The 5,616-nt window shown below is 36.2% G+C and overlaps 1 non-coding gene across 1 annotated transcript; it reads left to right on the top strand.

Annotated features, from left to right (window-relative positions):
- The first annotated feature begins 4,279 nt into the window (after positions 1–4,279).
- Trnar-acg (transfer RNA arginine (anticodon ACG)) lies at positions 4,280–4,357 on the top strand. Its single transcript has one exon. It is a non-coding gene; the product is annotated as a tRNA-Arg (tRNA).
- Positions 4,358–5,616: the final 1,259 nt, after the last annotated feature.

Raw genomic sequence — 5,616 nt, 5'->3', positions numbered from 1 at the left:
TTTTGTCGATTGATGGCAATGTGTCAAGGCCAATTCCACTGCATACTTGAGATTTTAAGTACATACTCTTACCTTCCACTGTACATAGTGAAGCTGTATACATATTTACAGAATAGTACCTGAACTAACAAGGAGGATACTAGTTTCGACACGGATTAATTGCTATACCGTTTCCTGTAATGCTAGATTCAATTGTGGTTTTAATCTGGTTTTATTGCCATATTGGTTTCAAAAAGACTTGATTGTCACACATGTTTATTAAATACTGGTGTTCAAAAGGCTTTCCGTCTGGCTTGACTGAGACTAACGGTTTCAAAAAGAGTTCATTGTCATACGTGATTCAATCTGATTTGACTGACATAATGGTTTCAAAAAGAGTTCATTGTCATATGTGATTCAATCTGATTTGACTGACAAAATGGTTTCAAGAAGAGTTGATTGTCATACATGGTTCCATCCGCTTTGACAGAAATAATGGTTTCATTTCATCGATTGTTTGGTTTTTGTTTTTGTTTTGGGTTTAACACCATTTTTCAACAGTATTTCAGTTATGTAACAGCGAGCAGGCAACCAAGCCAACGTTCCTGGATTATGTACCAGTATAACACTGTTCTCAACTACTCCACATGAATCAGAGGTGGAGGACGAATGATTTCAGACACGCTGTCTTTCATCAATCGTCACACAGAACATACGGCCCATCCGGGGATTGCAACCCTGTGATCTGTTGATCTGCGCTCTCCCTATTGAGAGTTTCAACAGTTCAAAAAGAATTACTTGTTAACATGGTTCAATCTGGCTTGATTGGCATACTGGATTCAGTAAGAGTGGATTGTCATACATGGTTCAATGTGGCTTGAATGAAAGTGAATTCTAAAAAGGTTGATTGCTACATGGTTCAATCTGGCCTGTCTTGGCGGACATACTGGATTCAATAAGAGTTGATTGTCATACATGGTTTTCCACATCTCATGTATTTATTTCGATGTAAATGAGATGTGAAACCAAAATTTGTAGTCCTGTTTGGCGCCATATTTATAACCTATACTGTGTTGGTGCGCCGTAAAATCCAAATAAATAAATAAGGATTGGCTAACATTATGAATTCAGTGAGTTAATATTTTGTCATACATGGTTCATTGTGGACTGATTGACATAGTGGAGTCAATACGAGTTAATTGCCATACGTGGTTCAATATGGCTTGACTGACATACTGCATTCAAAAGATAATAGGTAAGGGTAGATTTCTCGGAAGCACAGAGCACCAAAAACACAGCCCCAGAGCTACGCATTTACATAGTAGGCCCACAACAAAAAGAAGCTGTAATGGAAAAATATTTCAGACGGGATGCTTCAAACATCCAACAAGTACATATAAATATAACCTAAAAATTATTAAAGGGGAAGGAAATGGTAAGTGGCGAAATGGGGACGGGGGTGGTGGAGGAATCCGAAGGGGAAAGTTAAGAAAGGAAGAATATAAGGAATGCCATTTTCTTTAAAAACAGTCGCACTACAACGTAAACCACAATAGCGCAGACACTCATGTACCAAAGATAATCACAAAACGACGATCAACTGAATAACATAGAAAAACGAACAAGCAACACATAAGAAAACAGTAGGGCACCGTTATAGACTAACAAGCTGCCAAAACAAAGCGGAGTCACGAAAACTTACTAAAAGTAAAGGGGAAGGGGATGCAAAAAGTAGCGTAAATGCAAGGGAAAGGAGAGGACAAAAGGAGCTGCGGGGGGGGGGGGGGGGGCGGAGGAAAAACGCTTATAACAAACAATAACAAACAAGGAAACATACGCAACACACAATACAAGACAGACAAAGCAACCTGTTGAAAATAGGGGCACCGCCTTGGAACGGTCAGTAACCTAAATAAAGGAAACTGGGGGGTTTTTAGCGTTTAGGGAATGCCAACCTCGCACTTACCCTATTTTCAACAAGTTAAACAACACAATGTAAATAAAATCCCCGCTGAGAAAGGCTCTAACATTAGTGCAGAAGTAACAAATTAATAAAGCAAAACATAAGATTAAGATAAATTTAAGGTACAATTACACCAATGTACTCAACAACTTGTCTGAAGTCAGGGCAACAACAGCATAACTTTTAAGAGCACGACTAAGAAAACTGTAAGAAAAAAATCAACTCCCTCTGTCCGTTTATATGTAGGATTTAGGAGAAAAGCATCATGGAGTCCTACACTTTATTAGTCATCGCACCATCAAATAGGAAAGCGTAGCAATTAACTGTAGAGGGGTCAATCACTAAACATGCACTGTGCTTCACGATTTTCGCATCGTATCCTCTTTTGATAAACTTTTTAACCAATTTCACAAAAATTTGATTGAAATAAGGGGTATGTTTAATTTTCCGAATTTTATAAACTACATCTCCATAGTATTCCGGGTGTATAAGTCCAAGTTTTAAAGGTTTTTTAAGGGGCGTATTGTATTTTTGTAATAGTTCAGACGATCTGTAGTAAAATTTACTAAAAGCTTTCCGCAGCTTATGATAACGGTAACCCTGTTGTAACCATTTCTTGGTGATATGAAAATTTCTGTCAATAAAATCATCTAACTTTGAGCAAGCTCTTGCAAAACGAATAAGCTGTGAAATATAGACACCGTATGATGTAGCTCGAGGGACATCTCCATCAAGATGGGGAAGTTGACAATTTCAAAATTAAAATCGTCCCTTTTATCATATATTTTCGTTTCTAGATTATTATTCACAATTTTTAAATTTAGATCAAGAAATGACACTTCTAAATCTGAAGTATTAGCTTTGTTAAGCTGTAACTCTTTAGGGTAAATATATTTCACCATTTCTGAAAAATATTGGTTGTCCATATTTAAAATATCATCAAGATACCTTGAGGTTCCATTAAAAGCTTCAATAATTTCAAATTGTGTCTCAGTGGATAAACTAAGCATGAAATCTCGTTCATAACAGTTTAAGAATAAATCAGCAATGAGTAGGGCGCAGTTGGTTCCCATCGGGATACCAATTACTTGTCGGTAAGTTTTATTGCCCAGTTTGATAAATACATTATCTAGTAGAAACTTTAGAGCTTCACAAACCTGATCACAACTCCATTAAACGCACTGTTAGAAAAGAATGCTCTAGTTTCATTGCAAGCCAGATAATTAACGTTTTCTCTTGCAAATGTTTTCTCAATTAAAGTTACTAGTTTGTCTTTAATAAGATTATGTGGTAAATTAGTATAAAGAGTAGAAATATCATAAGTACTTATCATCGAACATTTGAAGTGTTTGTTTTGTAGCTTTTTGATAACATCTCCAGATTTCTTGATGCACCAAAACAGATTAACACCAGAGTTCTCATAAACCTTGGAGCAATACTTTTGTACGTGGTCTTTAATTGTAGTAAGACAGGAAGTCAAAAGTACAGAAATGTTTTTTGTAGTGCACAAGGTTGAATTTGCAATGAATCGAGCTTTATATGGAGTTTTGTGAAGTTTAGGGATCCAATAAAGAGTAGGGAGCTTCATATGACTGTCGTCTAGTGCGACATTAAAATTAATACAATGATTTGCATGACTTTTTGCAATAGTTTCATCATCTAGTTGTGATAACTGGTAAGTTTTTGTATGTTTCAGTTCATTTTGTAATACTTCTGTGTAATATATGCGTCATATAATAATAATATTAGAAGCTTTGTCAGCAGGAGTGAAAACAAAATTCGTATGTACCTTGGATAAAGCTTTCTTTAAACTTCGAAGTGAAAACTTTGGTTTAGGAGGTAATAAGGAAGCTAGGATTTGATTCATAAAATTTAACTAGAGTTTTAATGATTTTAAATATATTCTTTTTCCATTCAGTGAGAGCGCTCTGATCTGCATTTTCCTTCCGACACCATTTTTTAATATAGTCATCAACAGACAGTTGTTTCAGAGAGACATTTTTCAAATGGACGAGGAAATTCTATATTTTGGACCTTTGGAAAAAAAATTCTGATTCTTTTATCATTAAAAATCTTAAAATTACCCGTTATGACATGGCCAGATGGTTGGTAACAGTATTTAGATTCTTTACAGTTACAACTATTTGGAACATTAAGTTCTATATCTTAATCCGAGACAATTTGATTGTAATTAAATATAACGTTTCTAACTGGTTAATTATATTTGTAACAGATAATACGAGTTTCTGAATTCTTGAAATATTTAGGAATAGAGTTTACTACAGATTGGTCTCTCAAAATACTAGGTAAATCAATAAACTCGATTCCTTTATTTAAGCCCGCCCGCTTAGCTCAGTAGGTAAGAGCGTTGGTCTACGGATCGCGGGGTCCCGAGTTCGATCCTCGGGCGGGGCATATGTTCTCTGTGACTATTTGATAAACCACTAGTGTCTGAAATCATTAGTCCTCCACCTCTGATTCATGTGGGAAAGTTGGCTGTTACTTGCGGAGAACAGGTTTGTACTGGTACAGAATCCAGGAACACTGGTTAGGTTAACTGCCCGCCGTTACACGACTGAAATACTGTTGAAAAACGGCGTTAAACCCAAAACAAACAAACAAACAAACAAACAAACATACTGCATTCGATAAGAGTAGATTGTCATACATGGTTCAATCTTGCTTGACTGACATACTGAATTCCATACGAGTTTATTGTCATACACGGTTCAATGTGGATTGACAGACATAATGAATTCAATACGAGTTAATTGCCATACACGGTTCAATGTGGATTGACTGACATACTGAATTCAATAAGGGTAAATTGTCATACATAGTTCAATCTTGCTTGACTAACATACTGTTTTCAATATGAGTTGATTGTCATACATGGTTCAATGTGGATTGACAGACATAATGAACTCAATACGAGTTCATTGTCACACATGATTCATTGTGGATTGACCGACATTCTGGATTTAATATGAGTTGATTATCAACATGGTTCAATCTGGTTCGACTGACATACTAGATTCAATAAAAGTTGATTGTCATACATGGTTCAATCTGACTTGACTGACACACTGAATTCAACACAAGTTGATTGTCACACATGGTTCAATATGGCTTGACTGGCATTTTGATCCCAGATGCCCCTCCGTGCATCATTTTTATCACGAGCGGGCCCCTGGGTAGAACCACCGACCTTCCGTAAGCCAGTTGGATGGCTTCCTCACATGAAGAATTCAATGCCCCGAGTGAGGCTCGAACCCACCTGGATGAGGGGCAAGTGATACTGGATTCAATAAGAGTTGATTGTCATACATGGTTAAATGTGGATTGACTGACATAATGAATTGAATACGAGTTAATTGTCATACAGGGTTCAATATGGCTTGACTGACATACTGGATTCAATAAGAGTTGATTGTCATACATGGTTTAATGTGGATTGACTGACACTGTATTCAACAAGTAAATTCGATAATTTGGTATCCCCCGCTGAAAGGGTTTGTGGTGAGGAATGGCCAAAAAACATATCCGGCAAAAAGTTAAGGATGTTAATAAGAAGCAAATAATTTCATTAGTCAAAATCAATTTAACAGAAAACAAATGTTTAATAAAAGAGTACATAATAAATGTATGATACTTTGGTCCTGACTAAAGAATTT

This window comes from Mercenaria mercenaria, chromosome 13, assembly GCF_021730395.1.
Source record: "Mercenaria mercenaria strain notata chromosome 13, MADL_Memer_1, whole genome shotgun sequence".
NCBI classification, from domain to species: domain Eukaryota; kingdom Metazoa; phylum Mollusca; class Bivalvia; order Venerida; family Veneridae; genus Mercenaria; species Mercenaria mercenaria.
This window is presented reverse-complemented; position numbering and strand designations above follow the sequence as displayed.